Source organism: Miniopterus schreibersii (assembly GCF_964146895.1).
Source record: "Miniopterus schreibersii genome assembly, chromosome: 13".
Taxonomy (NCBI): Eukaryota; Metazoa; Chordata; class Mammalia; order Chiroptera; family Miniopteridae; genus Miniopterus; species Miniopterus schreibersii.
Window position 1 is genome coordinate 7,177,587 of NC_138113.1, and position 24,703 is coordinate 7,202,289.

A 24,703-nucleotide genomic window follows, 5' to 3' on the forward strand; every position below is an offset into this window, starting at 1 on the left:
TCAGGACATATTAGTCCTCGCAAGAAAGAGCTGTTGTAGCCACAGCCTTCAGCAGGAGCTCAGGTTCTCGGCCTCCTGTCTCCCACCCACAGCTGGGTCAAGCAGAGCCCTTAGCCCTGGGCGCCCCCATGCCCTGGCCACCTTCGGGTTCCTGGTCAGGGCTGGGCACACCCGGCGGAGCTCTGTCCATCTCCAGCATTGGCGAACTTCCTTCAAACGTCATCACGTCATCAGAGGCCTCGGGAGGCCCATCCCTTCCCGCTGCAGAGGGAAGATCCCTGTCTGCAGCCTGAGCTCTGGGGCAAAGCTCATCCTTTTACAAAAGTGAACCCACCTTAGGGCAAGTGGAGCAGTAATCCTTTAAAACCCCCAAAACCCCTGGGCAGGGCGGCTTCCTCCACCTCCTCGCCCCGCCCTGGGGACAGGAGCGGGCTCCCCACCCGCCCTGCCCAGGCAGCCTGGATGCCTGGGCCCTTTGTGTCCAAGAGCTGAACATTTGACCTTGGCGACTGCTGCCCGGTGTTCCTCAGACAAAGGCATTCCAGCTATTTGCATTTGGCCTTCCCTTTGCCTCGCTCCCCACCAAGGCTGCTCCCCCTTCCTCTTAATTATGCGGTAACGAACAACTGTGCTAACCGAAATTGGGGCGGCTACTTGCCTCTAAAAGTCAATAATTAGCCCCACGGGAACAACAAATACTTGCAGAGCTCCCCACCTCCCCTTGGCTGCCGCTGGAAGCAGGCCGCCTCTCCTAGCCCCGCTCCTCGGGCCCAATCTGGAATGCATATGTTTCCCTTCAATCATTCACTCCATCAAACGCAGGGCAGGCCCGAGGGGCGTGGAGGCCGCTAGACTTCTCTGAAAGTCTCCGAGAGCATGAGCGTCCTGGTTATAAAGGGATGTTGTGTTCGCAGGTAACCAACAGCCCCCCGCGCATCTGGGAACACTTTGAGTGATTGCTGGGGAGAGAAGAAATTTGGGTCATAACTAATGATCAACATCCCCTTTTAATCAAATGAAGCCGTCATAATGTGTCTGTCCTCCAGGGGACAAGGCCCTTTCACCTCTCCGAGGTCTGCAGTAGCATTAACCTCTTCGGGTAAGACCCTTGCCCAGGTAGGAGGGGAGAGGGGGAGCTGTCTGGTACCGAGCACCTCCTGCATCCCAGCCCCAGGCTGAGCATCCTCCTGGGTGTTCTCTCATTTCTCCCTGGGCCTGTATCAGATCCATGCTTCTCAGTCTTGAATCATCTGGAGGGCCGTGCAAAGCCCCAAGTGCTGGACCCCACCTGGATTTTCGATTCAGTAAGTCTGGGATAAAGCCCAAGTATGTGCATGTTTGACAAATTCCCACGTGATGCTGGCACCACCAGCTTGGGGACCACACTTGGAGAAGCAGCATTCGCAACCAGAGGGTAAAAATACCTCTAACCGTTGTCTTCTGTGTGCAATACCCGTTTCAAATATCACGCAGTCTAATTCTCAGCAAAACCTTATGATGTGTAGGTTGTTGTCCCCATTTTACAGAAGAAGAAACTGAGGATCAAAGAAAAGTAAGTACTTGTCTAAGACCCTATGACCACACGGCTGGTGTGGAAGAGCGGTGATTAGAACCCAGGTCTGCCTGATGTCAAAGCCCTTGGTCCCACCCCCGTGGCAAGGGAGATGCAAAGTGCTGTAAGGACCCAGCATGTGACTTCACCTCTCCCTAGGGGACCAGGAGACTGAGGTCCTTGCGCACCCTCGCTGCGCAGCATCGGTGTATGGAACTCTGCAGCCCGGGGGCCTTCAGGATCCACCCCTCAGGCTCCCCTGATTCCCCTGCCCAGAGACAGGCCCCGCCCACCACTCACCTGTCCTCAGTGCTCAGTTGCCTGTCCTCTCCTGCCCTCCGCCTGTTTACACCGGAGCCTCCCCACCTCTCCCCAGCTCCTCCCAATGCTGCCTCTCCTCCCATAGGGCCCCAAGGAGTCTCCAGGAAACGGCTTTGGGTTCCCCAACCTGGGCAAGCTCCACGCTGCTGCCCAAAGCACGTGCTTGCTCCTCAACACCAGTTTCTGAAAGAGCTGTGTCCTCACGCCCCTGAGTCCCCAGGTCCCCAGACAAGCACATGGCTCTCCACTCAGGTCCCCCTCAGGCACATGGCTCACCACTCTGGACCCTTCTCCCCCACTAGGAACTTAGACGAGCCCACTAGGACAGGCGCCACAGCAGAGAAGGAAGGACAATGACAGTGACTGTCATGGGGAGCTCTTGCCTGTCGCTGTTCAAAGCGCTTCATGTGTAACTCACTCAGTCTTCACAACAACCCCGTGAGAAAACTGAGGCACAGGAGGATTCAGTCACCTGCTCCGTGGGGCAGAGCTAGGAAGGGACAGATTCAGGGTGTGAACTGAAGACCTGGCTCCAGAGCCCATGCTACTATATCCAGGGGGAGAGAGAGATTAATTCCCAGATTTTTGCCCTCCAGGAGGCCCTCGCCCAACCAGAAGGAAGGAAGAGCAGCAATAGTTTGTGGCCGAGGCAAATTGCTCGACATCTCAGCCTCGGGGCTCTTATTTATGAAATAGGGCTGAGAGTCCTGTGTACCTCGTGCATTTCTTGTGGAAAGTAGATAAGAGAAGCCAGGTCAAGTACTTCATACCTGGGACACAGTGACTTCCTCATCAGCGTTGCCAGGGAGGACAGAGGCAGAAATCCAGGGCACGGGGCACCTGCCCCTGAGTGCTGGCCACCAGGGGAGGGCGCGAGACACCCAAGCACCATGTTAACATAAGGAAAGGTTCAGAGAGGCCAGCACGCCACAGGACCTGTGTGATGGAGCTGGGAAGGCCTCGGGGAGTAGGTAGGATTTGAACAGGACCTTACAGCAGGGTGACATGCTAGTGAGGACCACCTAGATTGTTAGGACAAGATTGGGGAGCACAAGGTGCAGGTCACCCTCAGTCTTTTTCCCCACCCTCTGCCATCCAGAGCCTTAGCCCGGCCACCAGCCCTGGGTGTTGCACTGGCCATGTGCCCGCCTTGCCATTGATTTCACTCTCCCTCACCTCTTCAAATACCCCTCCCTCCCAGTCCCTCCTTTGCAAATAGCTGAAGTACCTCATGCAACCCTGGTTTTCTTTGATGGTTTTGTTGGGGGACTCAGGCAAGGCTATTGGATGAGCTGGTTAAGAGGATGCCAGTCAGGCTCTCTATCACATGTTTCCTGAGCCCCCGGGGCAACACCATGCATTGGAACCAACCTCTTCCCTACTCCAGGTCTTGTGGGGACTTCGATGGCCCTTACTGCCATCCAGGCAAGAGAGATGAGATGCTTCAATCAGCTTATTGATGCAAGGCCTGAGTGGCACTGACATAGCCTTCGTGGGTATGGCTGTGATGGGAAAGGGCACGTCTGAGGCCCATCAACCCTCCTTCCACTCAGTGGTTCATCTGCTCAGGAACTCAAGCTGAGTTTCTTGGTCTCTCCTACACAAAACACTGTGGGAAATACGAGGTGAGTCCCCACCTCCAAGAGCTAGAAACCTGTGAGCTGAGGTACAACAGATTCTCCTATAAGTATGATTATTTGAATGTAGTAAATGTCACAAGCTGGAAACCAAACTCTAAGTGCCATAAGATGGGAAAGAAACATTCTAAGTGCACCTGCCAAATGCCAGGTGTTGTGCTAACAGTTTTCATCTCACTTATCTCATGAACCCACACAGCAGACTCATGAAGCAGGTATGTATATCCCCATATATACAGATGAGGAAACTGAGAATCAGAGAGGTTAAGAAAGTCACCTGAGGTCACACAGCAAGCTTCAGACCCAGGGCTGTGTGACTCTTCCCAGCACCCCAGTTGCAACTCTGTAATGTCATTGTACACTTGGGAGTGGGAAAGGGAAGGGCACAGGCTGAGATGATCAAAGAGGCTTTTTAAAAGGGGTGAGACTTGTTCTGAACCAGGGGTGAGCTGGAGGATAATGAGTGGGGGTGAGGGGGCGATGGAGAACCGTAAGAGCATAAACAGGAATGAGAGGGCTGCAGAGCCCCCAGTGTGTCAGGAGGCCTCTGGGGTTGCAGGAGGCTCCCCACCTGGTAGTTGGGGTTGGAAGGGCTCATCAGCAGGGTCTGATTGATTTGTCTAATTCTACTTTCTTCCAGATGCAGTGGGGAGCCACTGAAGGCTTTTGAGCAGAACCACGTGATGGGAAAATCACCTTGGCCAGGCTGTGCTGACTGGGTTGCTGAGCAAGGATGAGGGGAAGAAATACCACTTAAGGAGACTGTACAATCATCCCAAAGTACAGCAGACTTGCTCAACTAATGTCAAGGTTAGGGACAATTTTTTGACATTTCTTTAATCTGAGCTGTATTTTGTTAAACTGTGATTTTCCAAATGTCAGGAAAAACAATCCATGGTCATCTCCAACTGTGACACAATCACGTGGGCGGCAGGCACCTCGCTTCCGCTCAAACTGCAATAAAACACAGTTCTTAGTGCAGGGAGTCAGGGCAAGGAGTAACTTCTGAACCAGACTTCCCCTAGCCATGCAGCTCTCTGCTCGAGAAATTCAGTCTTCCTTCCCTGGATCTATTTTAATAACATAATGAGGGCCCTGCAAGCCCGTCCTCCAGCCTTGCCTGAGAATGCACCCCTAAGTGCCTCAAGATGTCCAAAATAACATCAAAGGAAAGGAGAATTATTCTTTGGATATACCATAGGATACAAATCCTGATATCCCACCGCTGGAAACAAAAACCCGGGACAGCTCCCGCAGTGCCCATAAAAAATATGGACTCAGAAGATTAACTGGCTCCCATGCGGCAGCGCGTCGGCCAGCCGTAACCTGGCATCTCACGCGGGAAGAGGGGGAGATGCCTTCATTAGCGCCGCCGGCCGAGTCCCCGGGAGTCCCGGGGAGGCCGCGCGTCAGCTCCCCTCCGCCCGGAGCCCCACGCTAGAAACTGCGCCTCCTCTTTAAAGTAGGGCCAACCTGAGGTGTCTGAAAAGGCTCCCCTTGGAAGAGGAAGAGCCTGCTTTCTGCCAAAACGTTTAACTCTTTGTCACTTCCACGCCGCACGCCGGGCTGAGCACACAGGCCAGGCCCCATGGCTTCTGGGAGAGCTTCCCATGAGTTTATCTCGTCCCCGCACTGTCCCCGGGAGGCAGGGGGACAGGAAGATGTGTCAGGGATGGTTTTACAGCTGTGGCATCTGAGTCGCGGCCTCGCTGCCGCTGAGATGTTCCAGAAGCAGCTGGAAGAACGGTATTCCTTGGCATGAGAGGGAAGGAAGACAGGCAGCTCTGGCTTCAGCAGCGAGGTGGCTCCCACTGTAGAGATGGAGGAAAAGCTCTGCTGAGCTGGGACCCCCGGTCACCCTTCCACGCTGCCGTTCCAGCAGCTGGGCCTCACCTGGTCAGCAAATCTTTCCCAGCAGCCGCTGTGCACTAGTCTCCCAACAACATGCATTGTGGATAAGAGGATGTTGCCAAGTCAAAAAGAAGAATCACTGTCTTTCAAAGAATATGTACTTTTTTTTTTAAGAGAACCAAGTAATACAGAATCCCCTGTAATGCCCAAATTCTGAAATGCTGCCTTGGGGACTCCAAGCTTTCCCACCTGCTATGTACACACAGCTGAACACCTGTCCCTTTCAATGAAACACAAGACAGCGACGGCCCACATCTTATACTGCGAGGCAGAAGAGGCCCCCGGTGCCCAAAGGCAATAATTTCTTGAACTTAGCAGCATCCTGTTAGCACTGTCTTTCAGGTGCCTCCTTTCACTCTCACTCCTTCTCTTCCTCCATACCTGCGCCATTCCAAACACTTGCCCTGTGGACTTAAGCACAGCGCTCTACTCCGTTCCCACGGCCCTTACCGCCTGCATCACTCCCGGCTGCATTCTTTAGTTGACCCTTTGAGCTCAAGGGCAGAGACTGTTTTGTCCATCTCTGTATCTCTAATGAGAGGACGACACAGAAGATGCTCCATAAATGCTTGCTAAATAAATGGATGGATGGGTAGATGGGTGGGTGGGTGGGTGGGTGGGTGGGTGGGTGGGTGGATGGATGAGTAGGTGGGTGGGTGGGTGGATGGATGGGTAGGTGGGTAGATGGGTGGGTGGGTGGGAGGATGGATGAGTAGGTGGGTGGGTGGGTGGATGGATGAGTAGGTGGGTGGGTGGGTGGATGGATGGGTAGGTGGGTAGATGGGTGGGTGGGTGGGTGGGTGGATGGATGAGTAGGTGGGTGGGTGGGTGGATGGATGGGTAGGTGGGTAGATGGGTGGGTGGGTGGGTGGATGGATGAGTAGGTGGGTGGGTGGGTGGATGGATGGGTAGATGGGTAGATGGGTGGGTGGGTGGGTGGATGGATGAGTAGGTGGGTGGGTGGGTGGATGGATGGGTAGGTGGGTGGGTGGGTGGGAGGATGGATGGGTAGGTGGGTGGGTGGGTGGATGGATCCATCCATGAGTCAATGAATCGTAAATGAATTCCCATGGCAGCACTGAAGTCCTGATGATCAGAAAGTTAATCTCCCAGGGGCTCATTTAGAGCCATACATCCTGTCTGAAGCAAAAAGCCTTCCCCAGGTTGTCACAAATGCCCATTACTTTGCCATGGCAGCAGCTCAAGGGAGGGAACAGCTAGTGCTTCCTCTGTCACATGAGCCTGGAATAGGGCTGACTGTCCTCTCAGAAGCAAATGCAGTCTCCTCGGGGTTGTTCTTCTGAGACTTGGGGACCTCTCCCACCTCCTTTGCATCTGTGTCTGCCCCTAACTACTCCACCCTCACCCCAACGCTTCAAGAAGAAGAGAATTTGATTTTGGAAGCAGTGCATTTTCCCAACTCTGGGATGGAAATTTTTCTATAAAAGAGGCCTGTGAAAACAGAGCTGCCCTCAAGAGGTGCCACATGACCCCCATGATGGGCATCAACATAGAAGACACCCTTCATGATTCTCTTCTAGGGGACCCCAAACATATCCCTCCTGCCAGCTCCACCTGCCAAGCACAGACGGGTGGACATTCACCTCCACTAGAGACATCTCCCTAAACTTCCCCAAGGCCCTAGAGCGAGGCACAGCAATGCCAAAGACACGGTTCCCAGTCTGGCCTCTTCAAATCCAAGAGTTACAAAACTAAAGGATAGCAGTGTCATCAGCATCTCACAATACTCGTCAGTATCTCCCTATCCACACTCCCATTGTACAGATGGGGAAACTGAGACCCGGAGAGTACTAAGCCTCCTGCCTCTCTCATCCAGGCTCTCTGCCCCTGGCTGACTGCTGAGCTTAGGCCTGCAGTACAGTGCAGGGAATGCCAACGGCCAGGGCTGGGGTGAGCAGGCTGAGAACCTTCCGGAGGCCGCGTTACCAAGTGCGGGCTTCCTGCTGAGGCCACTGAGTGGAGGAAATAATAATGGAGATTGAAAGGCATTCTGCATTTGACCTTCCGCAACCCCACCGTTTTTCAGTAGAACCCGATAGGGATCAGTCACATCTGCTCTCAATAGCAAATGTAAAAAATGACCTGCAGCTTGAAGGTCTGAAAAACATAAACTTGTGTTAAAAGACTGACAAAAAAAAAATCATGCACTCCATAGCATGATGTCATTCAACGGCACACACATTGAAATAACAATCGTCCATCAGGGCCCAGGCCCTGGGCCGGAGCTTTCCCTCCCGGGAATCATAAGCTGCCCCGGGTCCCCCTGCCTGACAGCCATGTGGCCGGTCGCATAGCAGGTCTGTGCAATGAGGGCCAGGCTGCTTGGCTCGAAGAGGCCCTGAGCTACAGCGGGTATCAACTTACCTCACTCCCCACTTCAAAAGCTCGGGCGAGCTGCAGGAAGGCTGATGGGAAGCATATTCTGGGAAGCCCAGAACAAGCTCAGCTCCGCCAGGGACCTGGGGAGCGGCCCAGCTGGCCAGAGGTCAAGGGGTCTTTAGAAGCCAGGCAGCAACTCATCAGCCACGTGGGTAAGGCCCCCCGGGCCACCCCTCTGTGTGCAGAAGCCAACTAGAACTCCCCTCAGCTGACCTGAAGGGGCCGTTGTCTTGTGGAGGCACAGTGATGGCACACTCCTGCTTCCCCACCTCTATGACCCCGACCTCACACTCTCATCTGGGCTATGTCAACAGCTCCTGACTGGTGGAAACTCAGGAAGCAACCTGTAGGGGACTCCAGATAGCACACTAGATTAGCTCCATTGCGCAATCTTCATTCCTTGTCAAAGACACTATCCTGGGCCAAGCACTGTGCCTGGAGCCCAGGACAGATCAGCCAGGGTCTCGGCCTTCCGGTACTCACAGTCCATATAGGGAGGCAAGTCTCACCCAGACCATGCGTGTCAGGGCTCAAGTGAGACATCCTAGGACCAGAGGAGGGGTAATGGAGAGTTATAAAGGAAAAAAAATTTGCAAACATCAGAGCCCACCAAACTCTATGATTAGATCAGTTTCTAAGCTAGGCAATGCTTCCACTGCTTATCTCAGCTCCAAACCTGGGCCCACAAGGGGCAATGACCATATGCTCCCATTTGATTTCCTCAGGGTGGGGACAAAGGGAAAGAGTGTTCACTAAGCACTGACTATGTGTTACACACCAGAACTGTCCTCTACCTAAATGTTCCTGACAACCCAGGCAGCGAGGTGGGATGTGGACACCTAGGAAGACTCATGAGGCAGTTTTGGTGGGAACATTTGCTTCTGCCTCACCTGGAAGAGCTCCCTCATGATTCCCAAAAGGAGCAGAGCTTGGCCAGGTGCTAACAGGCAGGAGAACAAATTCTGGAGCAACTACCATTCCACCAAGTGGAGTCTGTTTGGTGGCACAGCTGTCTGGGCTCAGAACAGCGTGCTGGCCTGAGAGCTCCTCTATTGAAACAGAGCTGCAGTGGCCTGGTGGCCCCCATGCCTGTGGGACAGGGTTTGATCTGTCAATTCATTAAATACAGGGATGCTACGATGATTGAAAATGTAGCTTCCATCCTCAAAGGGCCCAAAAGTTATTAGAAGAAAAGAAACCTGTAAACAAATGTCCCAGGGTATGAGAGCTGAGGGAGACATCTACACAGAGAATGCTGGAGTCACAAGACACACAGTGATCAGTCCACCTGGAAACAACACAAACCTTTGTGGTGGGCATGGCCCTGAACTGTCCCTAAGCTCCTGTGAGGTGCTAACTGCCCAGGGCAACTGGGGCTGAATCAGGCATGGCCTCGGCTCCCACAGGCCCCACTCTCACTGGGAAAGCAACGCTCTCTCATCAGAGAAAAGTAAGAGGTCAACCGGGACAAAGGAACAGGTATTGCTGGAGACCAAGGTGGGGAGAGGCCTTAAAGTCTGGCATATAAGAAGGTCACAGTTTGATAGCAGAATTGTATTTACCTGGAGAGAGGAGCCAGGGAAGACTTCCTAGAAGAGGTAACACAAGCTAGGCCTCCATGAGTGAGGTTTAAAAGAGCTGAGAGAGAAGCAGTCCAGGAAGGATACACCACTAACAGAGCCTAAGTTGAATGTCAACATGTGGACTCTCCCAGTAAGCGATTCAAACTGGCTTCCAGAGGGCAGGGTGCAGAGCCATGATGGGCCCCAAGCTCTGTTCTCAGCCCCCCGGCCCGGGACACCTTGGCCAGTCCCTCAGGGCTCATCCTCCTGTCCTGAGCCCTCCCCAGTGGTAAGTAGCCTCCAGCAATAGACAGCAGCTGAGCTCTGCTGAGGCCCCCAGGAGAGCTCAGGGGCATGGAGACTTCCCCAAATTTGGATTAAAAAAACAGCTCTTCACTGTCTCCACCACAGGATACATAGCTTCTCTCTAAGTCAGCAGGAACATATCACTAAGGCTCTGAGAAAATAAACAAAGGGAATCTAATTTCAAGGGACACTCAGGCTCCAAGAAGAGAACAGCATGCTCAGACGGGCCCTTTCCCTGCAGGGCGTGCTGAGCCGGGGGAATCTCACAGCGCCCAAGCCAGCGGATTCAGGAGCACTTGCTGCCAACGATGGAGCAATAGAGTCACGCTCGGGGCTCCCTGGGGACTCCAGCACCAGGGGCTCGGGGTGTGTCCACGGAAACCCACAAGAGGAGCCAAAGGAATCCAGCCTTGCCCTGAGCCGAGAGCTCGAGCCAGCAGACGCTGTCCTCTGTCTCTCCTAGACCTGGGCTCCCCTCTATCGGCCTCTTTGGAGTCAACAGACACCTCACACCGACTTCCCTGCCTAGAAAACATCTGTACTCTCCGTGGACAAACCAGCTGCCATTTACTATGTTTTCACGGGATCTATGCTGTCGGCTGGAACCCCAGAATTCTATCAGGATGAAACCAAGTTGAGGCTCAAACAGGGCTGTATGGCGTATACAGCAATTACATAGCATGGATCCCAGGGTGGGGGAGCTAGATGGGTTCTTAGAAAGAAAACAGAAATACAGAGAACATCAAAGCCACCAGAAGAACAGAAGTTACCTAACCTGAGAATGTTGTTTGGCAGAGCTGTTGGCTGGGCTCGGAATGATGTGTTGGCCCGAGTGTTTCCCTACTGAAGCAGAATTTCGGCAGCCTGGTGGTCCTGCTGCATGCAGAGGGTGGTCAGGTTGTCTGTTCATTAAATATGGAGATTCCAAGGTCATTCACACACAGCTCCTGTCCTCAAGGAGCTCATGAGTTATTAGGAGAGGAGCGAGCGGCTCTGATGGCTTAACTATTTCAAGTCTACAGAGGGAGATTAGCAAGGGCTGATGCCCCGTGACTCTCTAATCCCACAGAGGACTCACAAATGTCAACGGCATCAAAGAGCATTGCAGGAGCTCTGAAACGCAGAGGGAAGAGGGTTCCCTGGCTCTCAGAGAGGGAGCTGCTAAAAGGAGAGAGCTCGGGCCCCCGTTGTGCTCCTGGCTCTGCCAATAGCCTGGCACGGGGATGAGTCCCTTCCCCTCTTGGGTCTGTTGCCCGTATCTGTATAACTATAGGCTTGGCCTGGATTATAGCTGAGAGCCTGCTCTGTGCCGATCTGCAACAACTAATTGTTTAATTACTGCTTATGGAAGTGATTCCACAGGTAAAAATTATTTTATACCTGCAGAGGTGACCAAGGATCACTGTGCTTCTGGCCGCCCTGGGTGAAGGTGCTGGCGACCAGCCTGCTTCCTGTATCAGACGAGGTGCTTATCTACAGGATTTCCCATCAAACACTGAACTTTGATCCACACCTCAGACCAGGCACCAAAACTAGCCCAAGATTTGTTTATAAACCTAGTGTAGAGCTGAAGTGCTGAAGAAAAAAAGAAAGCATAGCAGAATGTATTTAGAACCAAGGAATAAGCACATTTTTCCTAGACAGGGCGCAAAAAGCACAAACCATAGAAAAAAAATGATAAACTGGATTCTGCTCATTGAGAGACACAAAAATGAAAAACAAGTGCTGAGAAAATAGTCACAATTACATATATCTAACATAGAACTAGAATCCAGATATGTTTTTAATTTCCATAAATCTATTTTTAAAAGACAGCCCAGAGTGGGAAAAGAAATAGATGCTTTGCACAACAGAAATCCACATGGCCAATAAACATAGAAAAAGATGCTCCCCATCATCAGTGACCAAAGAAATGCAAATCTAAACTACAGTGGGTTACAACTGCACACCCGCTAGGACAGCTAAAACCGCCAGGACTCTCAACACCAAATCGTGTCAAGGATACAGAACAACTGCATCTCTCATACTTTGCTTGTTGGAAAATGATACAACCACTTTGGAAAACTGGTTGGCAATTCCTCATAAAGTTAAACACACACCCACCTTGTGATCCAGCAATTTCACTCCTATGTAATTACTCCAACGGAATGGGCGCATATGTCCACAAAAAAGACTTACATGTGAATACCTCCAGCAGCATTATTCATAAAAGCCCCACACTGGAGACAACCCGAAGGTCCATCAAAAGGAAAATGGGTGACGAAATTGAGGTGGATTCGTGGGATGGAACAGTATGCAGCAATGAAAAGGAACCGCCTACGGTACACAGAACAAAAGGGAGAACTCTTGGAGACATCGTGCTCAGCTCAAGGAGTCAGGGGGAAAGCTCAGGCTGTTCGATCTGATTTTTCTATGAACTCCAAGAACAGGCAAGATGAACCTGTGAGGACGGTATTCAGAATAGCGGTTTCTTCGTGGGAGAGGAGGACATACAGGAAAGGGGCATAGAAAACTTTCTCAGGTGATTAAAATGCGTGCATCCGATGGGAGTATTGGTTACATGGGCAGAGACATTTGCTAAAACTCATTGAGCTGTACATTTGCATTCTATATACTTCATAGTACGTAATTATATCTCAATTTTTTTCAAAATGCTTTCTAGTACCAGACCTCAGGCTGGGGATGTGGCCATAAATAGGATGCATCTCCTCCCTCAAGAAAGAATGGGAAAAACACCCCTTTACTATTTCCCACATGCCTAGCTTCCCAGTGATTGGAGCCACCTCTGGGCCTTGTCAGTCACCCTCTGCAGGCACACACGCACGTGTGCATGTACACACACACACACACACACACACACATGCACGCACGCACGCACACAGCAGGGGATCCTCCCTGCCGTCCTGGGTCACTGATGTGTGGCAGTGCATAAATATTTGGGTCTCGAGGAACCCACCAGAACGGTGCTACCTGCCCAAGGCAGCCTGGACAAGAAGCTGCCAGGATCAGCCCTCTAGGTCAGAAAGGACGCCGTGCCAGCACAGTGCCCAGGGTCCTCGAGCCAGCAGCCCCCCTCCTCCTGCCTTCCCTCGGGGACGGCACCAGCTCCTCTGGGGAGCCACAGAGGCCGGGGGAGGAGAACGGGGGGGCCCTTGACCTGCTGGCTCCCAGCCCCCCACCTACCCCTCCAGGGACAGAAATCCAAACAAAAGCCCATTCTCACAGGCAGCCCGTCCAAGAAAAACCAAGTTCTAGAGATGCCGGGTCTGGTGTGAATAAGGGAAAAATGCAGAATTCCGAAAGACAAGGTCCAAAAACATTTCTCCCGCTGAGTGTGCTATGAAAAGAAGGGGCAGGGCGGCGGGCGGGAAGGGACCCCGAGGCACCCGGGCCCGTGAGGGCGCTGACCTCCGGCCACCACAAAATGTCCCGGACGGAGTCGGGTTTGCAGTGACCCGGGAGGTGCCCTATTGCTCACAAAACGTTAACTCCTCCGCCAGAGAACCCCTTACTTCTGGGCCGTGATTGCTCATCTGCGGGCTCCCGGGACGGCGGAGCGCACCCCAAGGACACGAATGTGAAAGCGCGCTGAGGGCTCGGGGACGCAGCGCCTCGGCCCTGGTCAGCGTGCCCGTCTCGTGGCCGCCGGGTATTTGTGTTTTATAAAGAGAAGAGCCCGGGTTACAACCCCAGCTCCAGCGCATTCGGACTGGGGACTGGGGACTGGGGACTGGGACTGGGACTGGGGACTGGGGACTGGGGACTGGGACTGGGGACTGGGGACTGGGAGCTGGGAGCTGGGAGCGCGCCCCATTTCTCCCAGCCTCCTGCCCCACCTGCAGCATGAGAACATACTATCGCCCGCGTTTGCCTTCAAGAGGCAAATGAGAAAAACGCCCACGGAGCCTCCTGGAGCCTGATTCTGGAAGCTTCTTGTCCACAGTCGGTGTTCGGTACCTGGGCGCTGCTGTAATCCTCGCTGTGCAGAGGGGTCGCCCTCCTGCCTCTAGGACACTCAGGAGGGGCCAGTGGCAGAGCTCTGGGGGTGGCCAGATAAAAGCCTAGCCGTGGTTCTGATGTCGGAGTTTGTTAGGCGCCCCCCGAACACCCCAAGCGGCTGCCCTGAGCTGAGCGCCTCCCTGGGCGGGCACTGCGCCGGGGCTGGGGCTGCGTTAAGGGCCCCTGGGAACCAAATCAGGCAGGGGGATGGCGTCTCCGCGTCACAGAGCGGGGTGCTCAGGCTCACAGGGCCAGAGTGGCAGAGGCCGCACTCAGGTGCCCGGGGCGGGCAGGGCCTGTGCTAGGTCCCCAGGATGAACTCAAGGGAGGGTTTCCAGGCCAAGGGAAAAAAACACTGTGAGTCCAAATAGTGTGCCAAAGAGCTGTGCTCAGGTTCAGGGGCCTCTGGGGAGTCCAGCAGGTTGGCTTACGGAAAGCCAAGGGCAAGCCGTGCCTGTGAGCCAGGACACGGCACGGGGGCCGGGCCACGCAGGTGGTGCTGTGAAGATTAAATGTGCTTCTCGGAGCAGTGGGAGGGCGTGGAGATGGAGCCAGAGGCACCGCACGGTCAGATCCGTGCCCTAGGCAGCGCCAGCCAGTGTGGTAGCCACAGGCCACCCATGACTATTTAAATTAATTAAATAGAATTTAAGATTCAGTGCCTCCATGGCACTAGCCACATTTCAAGCCCCTGACAGCCACCTGTGGCTAGTGGCTACAGCTTTTGTCTGCACAGATCTAGAGCATTTCCATCATTCCAGAAAGTTCTATTGCAGAACCCTGCTCTAGAGCAGTCCCTCTGCCCCTGTGGTAAATAAAATGAACTGGAGACAAGGGGGCCACTAAGAGAAGCAAAAGGTCCCAGCCTGGAGCTGAGGTAGAGAGCTGGATAGAATCGGACGGGGGGACTTTTAAGGAGAAAAGGGACAGGGCTTGGTAACCGTGCGGCTGGAGGAATGGGCGGTGAGGGATCCAGAGAAGTCACGAGCAGTGGCCTGTTTTCTGGCATGGTCACCGGGAGGCAGAGGGAGGGAGGCGCAGCAGTCACCCACTGGAGAGAGGCGGGGAGAAGAAACAGGCCTGGGGAAAGGGAGGTGCTCGGTTTGGAGCAGGCTCAGGGCATGGCGCCCGCGGAGCGCCGCGAGCCGGTGGCCGGAGGCAGTGGTCCCGTGGTCCGAGGCTATGGGTTGTCTGGGGAAGGGGCTGTGAGGCTGGGGCTAAGGTGCTGATCGTGCCGGGCGCGCCACGGTGAGGGGAGCACTGTGGCGGAGTCACGTGCAGTGAGGTTGCAGGCCTCTGAGCCGCGACGCTAAGGGTCCCTGGGCTGCGGGGCTGCAAACAACACGCTCTGTGCTGCGGGCCTGAAGCTGTGAGGCGGGGGCACGGGGCCTTGGGGCTGTGGAATTGTGTGCTGGGACCCCAGACAAGGAGCACCCTCCCTCTTTCCCCCAGGGTACAAATCCTTCGGTCTCCTGGGTGAGCCCACGGGAGGCCCTCTTTCTGGCAGCAGCCTGGGACTGGGGAACAGATGGACGGGTGGACGTGGCACAAGCAGGGGTAGGTACCCACTTGGGGTATGGAAGCCACTGCACCCCTGCCTCGGGGCGCTGGTGGCCACTCAGGAGGGAGGCCTGGCTGTCCCCACCTCGTCCCCAGTGCATGGGAGGCAGGCACAAGAATGTTGCTCTCCAGAGCCACCGGGACACTTCCTGCCAGTCCACATAATTGAGTATTACAGTATTTAAATTACAAATTGAAGATTATTTTTACAGGTGTCATTTTAAATATAACACGAAATTTCTTGACATTACATCAGCCCCACCACACAAACAGCTGCTCCAGGCCGCCTGCACATGTGAGGCACATGGCTGGAACTGGCAAGGGGGAGCATGTGAGTGTGTGTGTGTGTGAGGGTGTGTGATTAGGAGTGTATCTAGTGTGTGGTTATGAACTTGGGTGTATGGATGTATGATGTGTGTGTTATAAGTGTGAGTAGCAGTGAATGTGTGGGGCTGTGTGTCCGTGTGAATAATGGGGGGGGGGGGGGGGGGAGTGAGCACACTGCTGGATGCTCAGGCCACACAGGTGACAACCCTGAAAGCAGCAGCACCTGGCTGATCTCTGTCTCCCCCTAGAGCTACCCTGCGTTCCAGGAGGTCCGCAAGCTCTGCTCCTAGGGCTGAAGGGCTGCTTGGGCCCAAGGTGGTGCTGCAGTGCCCTCCAGTGGACACTGTCCCCATCCCAGCCCCAGCCAGACCCACAGCCGATGGGAAAGACTTGCCCAGCCTACCCACACCCCAACTCTTTGTCACCCACCCACCTTCAGTGGTGCAGGAAGAGCCTCCCCTGAGGCCCCCTTAGTCCCTAGAGACAAAGACTGAGTAGAGCTTCAGTTGTGGCTCAAAGTCTCTATCTGGAGCCCTCTAGCCTTTCCCCTGCTGGGCCAGGCACAGCCTGAACACATCCCACTGTCCCACCGTGGTGGCTCCCCCACCTCAAGGATAGTCACCAGGTCCAGGAAGTCTCTCCTGAGCCCCCAGGTAAAACGAGATTCCTTCCCTAAATCCCTTTCTCAAGTCACAGCTGCCTCTCCGAGGGATTCCCAGGGCCCAGGGAGGCCCCGAGGACAAGGCCTGGGCCCGGCCTGTCTGCTGCTTCCCACAGTGTATGTGGATGGCAGGTCAAAGAGAAGATGCTCTGCAAACTGGAAACTGCCCCTTTGCTCTTTCAGGCGAGAAACAGGAGGGGTCTTTGGAGAGAGAGACAGAGAGGCAGAGAGGGTGGGTAGAAAGATGCAGGATCGAGTTTGCCAGTAAAGTCCTGCTCTGGGCACTCTCTGCAGAGCCAATGCATTGTGTTGAGCAGCAACTGTGGGGCTTAAAGGTAGCAACTGCTCTAGGAGGCTGTTTCAGAGTGGAAAGAGGGAGATCTCAGGGAGAGACTTAAACCTAACAGAAGGAAAATTCTCTGGGCTTCCACATTCGCAAAATGTTATTCGTGGCAGAGGCAAGCACTCTCCAGGCCATTGGCCATGGGCACAGTGCAGTAGGAAACATTGTCCAGCCAGCTGCAGGGCACCGGCCAGGCCTCGGCTGGCTCTCCCAGGCCAGAGGGAGCTGTCCCTGTAATGCCCCCCAGGATGGGCATCACAGAGGAAAGGAGGGCGCTGACCCACAGGGAGCAGGAAGACCAAGGGCAGCCACCCCTGCCCTGACTGCCCTCTCAGAATCGCTGGCTACACTTGTACCATTTCTGAGCTCAGTACCCTCTGGACCTGCTCCCTACAGCGTAAAGGGCCAGGTCCAACACGCAAGGATCTATGGCCGTCTGGAGCAGACCACCTGAGCAACCCACCCTCGGAGGCCTCATCCTCCCAGAGGCCCAGGCCTCTCCCCCTTCTGCCCCCTCCTCCCAGCATCAGCTGGCATTTCTCCACTTGGACACCAACATCCCAGGCTCACTCTCTGCAAAAGAGGGAAGCCAGGGCATCTGCTCAGTGTGGAAAGGGCAAAGGAGCCAATCATCCTCATGACATGCCAAGTCCAGGACACGGACAGAGCGTGCAAGCCGAAGGCCTCGGGAGAGGAGCCCCTCTTCCTTAGCTGCACCCAGGGTGCATGCGGATGCTCAGCCCGAGCCAGGGGACCAGCCTCTCCCCTGCAGGCCTGGAAGGCAGGCCTGGGTCTGTCTGCTTCCCGCCCAGCAGCCCAGGGCCGGGCCCCCCGCAGCACACGGCTTCCCTGCCCTCTCTGCCCCTCTGCAGGATGTCGGAGCTGAGGAAGGGAGGTGGGATGGGGACATCTCAGAGCTCCCTGCTGCCCCCAAAAACAAGAATGAGCATGAAGAAAGACTCACTGAAAACATGAAGCATCCGGTGGCTACCTCCTGTTCTGACTGCCGGTCCCCCACTATTTTCCAGGTGGCCTCTTCCAATTCTGTGACCTTTTTGTCTGTCGTTTCTAACTAAAGTCTTTTCACTCCTCTATGTTGCTGCCTCTTGTCCCCAACCACATGTGTACCAAGGGAATCTTTCCACACTGTAGATGCATCACAGACGGTACTCATCCAGGTCCCAGCCGTGACCGAGACCTCCCTGCAAAGCTCGGCTTCCTCACCTGCCCCTTCGCAGTGCGCATCTCACTGCTTCACGGAGCTGCCGCTTTCACGCCGGTGTAAAGGTGGCCGACAGCCTCGCCCCAGCCAGGACGGCTGTCAGAGAGGAGACGAGAGCCCCAGGGGACAGCGGGCCCCATGTACCATCTAAGAAGACAGAAATCAATATCATCGTTGCCATCCCCATCATCTCTCATGGTTCTTGAATGCTCACGTATGTCACACCGTGTGGGAAGCACCCGACACCAATGATCTCATTTATACTTTACAGTCCACCTTCCAGGGGCGTCCGGTTGTCTTCCCATGGAGCAGGTGCCGAGGACAAGGCTGGGCAATCCCTCCCAGGCAGGCCAGCCTTGCCGCTCTCTCTTCCAAGTCCTCTATGTGTCTCACCCGCATTTCTCAAACTGTGGGAGCAACTCACTGGAGGGCTCATGAAATAAATGTAGTGGGTCACAGCTGATGGAAGCGGGTTTCAATGAAAAACTAGAATAGAGTGTTTCAAGTGCATCTTACACTATAGCGACAGGCGTTGTTTTCTGACACTTTTGTTTCAGCTATTTATGTGTATACATATATGTACATATATCTACACTTAGAGTGCACTGAAAGAGGAATTTAAACATATTTCTTACTACAGATCGCAGTCAGAATCTCTAAAGGCTGCTGTGCTAGACTCTGTCCACTATCTGAGTTCTCTGCGTGGGAACTTCTATCCTGTTCTTCCCACTTTGGGTGCTATGGTGTCTCCTCACCACCCTCCACCCCACCCCACCCCACCCCAAGTTCTCGCCTGCCCTGGGTTCCTAAGGAGCCACCACTGGGTCCCAGGGATGCTGCCAAGCCTGTAAGGGTCAGGCTAACTGGCCAGAGGCCAGATCGATGGGACATAGTCTTCAAGGTGCCTTTACCATCTGCCTCCTGCTTCAGGGAGGTGCCTCTGTCTGCCCTGCAGGACTGATGTTTCCCCAAAGAGGCTTAACGGCCCCTTCCTCCCCGGGCTGTCAGGTTAGTGTCTTTGTCTACAGAATTAGCACAGGTGTACCTGCAGGCTGGTGTCCTCATTAAACTATTTTCTACATCCTGATCCCATAAGGATGGCTCCAGGGGACCTTTCAAATAAGCACTTCATTTGCAGTGGCCTCTCCAGATTGCAAAGGGTGGTCCCAGTTTCATTAGCAGAGGTGGAGGGAGGCCTGGGCCTTCTCTGAGTTTTCTCTGCCTACCAGCGCATCCGGACCCACTCACGCAGAAGGGGAGCAATCAGGGGAGGGGTCTCTCCATGCCTTCTCCTCGCCTCGCAGCTTCTGTCCTGGTGCCCTCTGGACAGCACAGTTTCTCCTGGCCGTGGGCAAGCCCCAAAGCAGTAGTGTGAACGTCTATTCTGGGCTCCTCCTTGTCTAAAAGATTCTCTTTGAGAAGATAGGTTCACTAGTGGTGGCATTCCAGATGGAGGAGATGGTATCAGATGGAAGGTTCCTAAAATCACCCTATACCAACAGCCACCTGCTCCACTCCTGGGAACCCCCATCCCTGTCCTTTGTGCAGCTCTGAGCCCAACTTTCCCTTAGCAGCCTCCCATGGCCACCAGTCCAGGGAGGTAGAGGGAGTCAGGGAAGATGCAGGAAGTCTTCCCAGCACCAGACCTGTCCCTAAAGAGAAATGCACACCTGGGCCCAGGGGAAGGAGGGCATCCCTTAGTGACGGGTGGAGAGAAGAGGCATCGGGCCCCCCAAGGCTGAGACTGCTGGTCCTGCTGCTGACTGACACCCCAGCCCCCTTCCAGAGGGTGCAGCCTCACTGAAGGGCCCAGGCCAGAGCGTGCTGAGTGTCCTTCCAAGAAGCTTATTCTTAGCAAAAGTTTTCCTGTGACCTTTCTTGGAGAGGAAAAGACAAACACTCTGCACCATAGCTATTCCCTGTCCAGCTTTCCAAAGAACTACTCCCCCTTCCCCCTCCCCACCCCACTGGCCCCACAAGGGGTGAAAGCCCCGGGGATCAGGGCTCAGAGAAATGCTGAAGGAAGATTTCCAGGGAACAGAGACGAAGGAGCTGATTAAAGTATCAACTGCAAGGCTGTCCTCAGGGCAATCGCACTTGGCGGGGAAGGAACATTTGGGTTCAATCAGGTTGTTCCACTGGCAGACCCTTCTTTAAAAATAGGGGGGGAAATAACCTCTGCAGTTTGGTAAATGTGATTAGTTAAGATCGCCACAAAGCACTGATTGAATTTGGAGGGAAGGCGAGAAGAAAACCCATCAGTTTCACACAGGAAAAAGGAAAAGCGCATTTATCTGCATCTCTGACATCTGATCACAAAGTCTAATGTTGGAGGGCAAGCCTATTTTTTGAAAGAAGGTATAAAATATGACAAGATGAATAATTAAGAAAAGTAGACAAGCCCTGGCCGGTGCTGCTCAGCGGTTAGAGCACCGACCCGTGCACGGAAGGGTCACCGGTTCAATCCCCGGTCGGGGCGCATATGGGAGGCTGCCGATCGATGTTTCTCTTTCTCTCTCTCCCTCCCCCTTCCTCTATCTCTAAAATCAATTTAAAAAATATATCTGCAGTTGAGGGTTTAAAAAGAAAAGTAAACAAGAATAGCGTATATAAACACAAGACTAATTTGCCATGGAATGTGGCCGTCACGGAGGTGTGTGTGTGCCTGGTCCTGAGCTCCGCCATCTGGCTCTGGCAGGTGCCATGGCCAAACAGATCTGGCAGGACACACAGGGATCAGAAAAATCCAAGCTCCAGAAGTCCCACTCACAGGACAGCCTTGCCCCTCTCTTCACACACCCACGCCCTGCTTCCAGGAGGGACAATGAACACCCTGAGGGTGGGGCCCATGCAGAGAAATGGGTCCATGGGGCGTCCAGCCATCTAGCCCTGACCTGGGAGCCCAGAAAGACCATCACACAGACACACTTGACAAGCCCGGATTCTCCCACCAGCCTTGCCACCTGGTCCCCAGGCCTTCCTCCCTGTGCCAGCGTCCTGGTGCCCGTTAAGCCCAGTTACACTTCCAGGTGGGATGTGCTGAGAAGGAGGGTTTGGCTGCAATTGGGCACAAAGAGGGAAATGGCCAGCAGGGGGCCTGGGAGCCTCCTGTTCCTTCCAGTCTCCTGCCTGCACCCTTTGAGAGGGGACCTCGGTTTTGTTCGGGACATTTCTGAATGCTTAAGCAGCTTCCACAAATCGGACCTACCACTTCTTATTTGTCATCAGCTTTACTTGCTCGATTCACTTCATGGCCATTTTTTTCAGTTCATTGTGGGAACAGAGTCATGAGCCCCTGCCTCCTTCACGGGTCTGTCCCAGCGATGACGTGAACAAGGAATTGGAACCCAGGTGTTCGCTGGGGCCTCCTCCCTTGTAAATCAAAGTCAACTTGACCCCATCCCCTGATCCACACACTTTAGAAAGCCCGGTGGCTTCTCTGAAGTGCCGGTGTATTCCAAGGAAAGCTAACACCCCTGTGTTAGTTCATCCACCTGCGACATCCTTTCTCCTCTGAATTCTGATCCTTGGTGCGTTTTGGTTGTTTGTTTATTCCCACCATGGAGGAGACCCAGACATAAACCCACACCCACACCAGCCCTTAGTGTGTGGGCTACATCACTGGACACTTGGCAGGGGAGAGGGTGAAGGATGTTTATATCTCAAAAGGCCGACAGCTCTCATTGAACATGAGTCATTCTGGTCTGGAAAGTTCTTTGGTCCAGTCCTTCATGCTGATCAACTATCCCCTGTCCATCTTTTCCCCCGGTCTGTTCTGACCAACACCTATATCGTCTCATCCAGTTCTGATATACAGCGGGTTAGTGATCTCTTTGGTCTCCTGCTAAACCAGACCCCCGTAGTTCTACCTTCTAGCCAAATGTCAAGATATTTTTCTAAACAAATCCAATTCCTTTCTCAAGAAAAATTCTGTGCCATCTATGAAAAGAAAAATGCCTCCTGCTGCCTAAATAGGCATTTATTTACTATGTATTGATCACAGTGTTGTAGTGTGGGGATGTGTTAAACGTTATGGGAGCACAGAGAAGCACAGGCCTAGATTGAGGGAGTCGGAAAAGATACCCCAAGAAAAGCGCCATCTAAGCTGAGATCAAGGAAAAGGGCAGAGTTACCCAGGAGAAGAAGGTGAGGGGCCGAGGCAGAGGAAAAGCGCCCCAAAGGCCTGGAAGCAAGAGTGAGTTTGGCACAGCCAGGAGATCACAAGAGGGTGACAGTGACTGGAAGGGACAGTGTGGGCTGGGTGGGACATGGCAAGGGAGAAAGCTAGAGAAGAGGCTGGGCCTGGCCACACCTTAGCGGTCAGGTGAAGATGCTCAGACTCGATCCAGAAGGCAATGGGGAACCACTGAAGCTTTTAAGCAGGGCGATGCCACAGTCAGACCTGCACTTTAGAGAGGACTGGCGAAGTTTGAAAGGGCCGTTATTAAGGGGCAACCCCGGAAGCAGAAACCGGTGGGAGGCAACCACTGTGGTCCACGTGGGGGAGATGAGAGCGGCCTGGACGAGGGGATCCAAGTGGGACAGAAGAGACGAGCACAACTTCAGGAGATGGAGAAGAGAAGGGACTGATGGAGGGGGCAGGGGGAGGCGTCTTGGGCTACTCCTCGCTCCCTGAATTGGGCAGCGAGGGGGCAGGGGGGTTGTCTGCCTGGGTGGAGAGCACAGAGGAGCAGGAGACGCTGGAAGAGATCCACCCGACTCTCTCCCCTGCCCATTGCGCAGAGGCACACGTGTTGCCACCTGGATCCAGCCCATCCCGCTCACTGCATGTGCCCCTCGGAAGTCACCTGCCTAAAGGGGTCCCAGAGAGGCCTAAACAGGGAAAAGCAACTCCCTATTTTTCTCAAAGACTGTGGGAAACTAATAAAGAAATCTCTTCCAGCACCACCTGGGCTGCCCTCTCTGGCCCTTGTCCTGCAGCCTCCCTCAGAGGGGACGTCCGGGTCAGCCCACACCTGCCAGCCTGGCCCGTCTGGATCTTGTGAGTCTAAATGACAGACCTGCTCTCCCCCAGCCTGAGCGGAGATGCCTGGGTTTGTTCTCTTTACATACATGGCCATCCCTCGTGTCCAAGAAAGCCAAACACTAAGGTAGGTTCACTCAGCCAGGCTGCAATTAGCAGATTAGCGGCTTGTTGGTCTTGTCCTGTGTCCCACTCTATGACCTCATGAAGGCCCAGAGTGCTCCAGGAAAGGGCCATCGGCTTCTCTGGGAAAAAAAAAAAAAAGCACAAAAAAACCCTCCCAGCCTGTCACCGTGAGTTTCCCCGTTGTAGAGCTAAACTACAATTGATGTTCTGTCTCTATCAATTTCTCAGGAATGCCGGGACGCGCGCCCAGTATTAATGAAGACAGCGGAAAGGAGGCATGCGCTTGGCCCCACTCCAGAGCTGACGGGGAGCGTGGGTCCTGAGCAATTCCCGGAGACCTGAGAGGCAAAATAAGCGGGCTCTGGGGTCATACACAAGGCTCGGTGGGGCAGGCAGATGCCAAAAAGGCTTGGGAGAGAGTTTCTGCTGGGAAAACAGCCTCACGATCACCCCTTTTATGATCAGGGATCATTTTCACCATCTGAGAAAGGCAATTTTACTCCAGACGAAAAGGACATCCCCATAGGTCTATGTATATGGTAATATATGATCACACACACTCACACTCTCACCACACTCAGACACACTCACGCATGTTCACACACACTCACACACTCTTACTTTAGGGGACCAGAACAAAGCCAGAAAGACGTCTCAAGAAAGGGCTGATGCTATACCCCCATATTTTGACCAAATCCCTCAGCACCTCTCAGAACTGCCTCTCAAATCAGAAGCCCTCCCAGGTCACATGCGGGGACAAGCCTTGATTAGTGTGGGAGGCCACACTGGTATCAAATTAAAAACCAATAGAAGGCTTGTCTTCATCTCAGTTTGAAAAATGAATAGAAGCCGGTCATTGGCTCCTGTTTTTCAGACAATGTCATTTGGGGGCTTCTGGTTTCAGAGCCTTTTTTTTTAATCACATATAATTCCTTAATCCTTCCAAACCGATTGGCTCCTTTTAAGTTTTCACAGGCTCCAGTCAAGCTGGAACAATTCGGCGAAACCATCAATCCCATCGAACCAACCTATCAGCCCCTGGGATGTGGGTCTCTGCAGGATTCAAAATTTACAGGAGGCCCCATGGCACACAGAGGAACCCAAGGGTGATGGTGGACATCTATAGCATTGGAGATGGCCATACCCACCTGGCAAATTCCCATGAGAATCAAGAAAAACAAATGGAAGGTACTGCCTCTAACAAATAAAAGAGAGCTAAGATTACTAGGGATAGGATTATTTTAACCCTGCCCAGAGGAGGTTGGGAAAATGGAATTTATTTCTAGGCTCCAAAGCCCTCAGCCCCTCCTGGAGTGTATATGCTGCATTATGAAAAAGCACTGAGCCTTCCTCCTCGGAACCCCTCTCCAGGAATGTGCCACAAACACGAGGTGGTCATAATATGCAATGCCTCTCTCTCATATGTGCTTTCTCATATAGGGACTTTTGTGGGAATTTATAATAGTTATAGTAACTATCATAATGGTGTTGGTAGAAAATGAAGATGGAAAAAGGCCACGAACTACAAAAAGAAAGAGACACAGGGGAAATGCAGAAGAGAACAGAAGGCCTTTTGCATAGTAAATGCTCAAGAATTATTTCAGAAGGTAAATTTAAATGAGCCCACACATCTGAAAAACCCCATGTAATGCAACGCACTGGACTTAGAGTGTGTTTTTATCCCCGGCTTGGCCTCTTCCTAGCCTTGGAGCCTTGGAGAATACTGAACTTCTGTCTCGGTCAGTTTGGCCAGTATGGCAAAGTACCAGAAATGGGGTGACGTATAACCAGA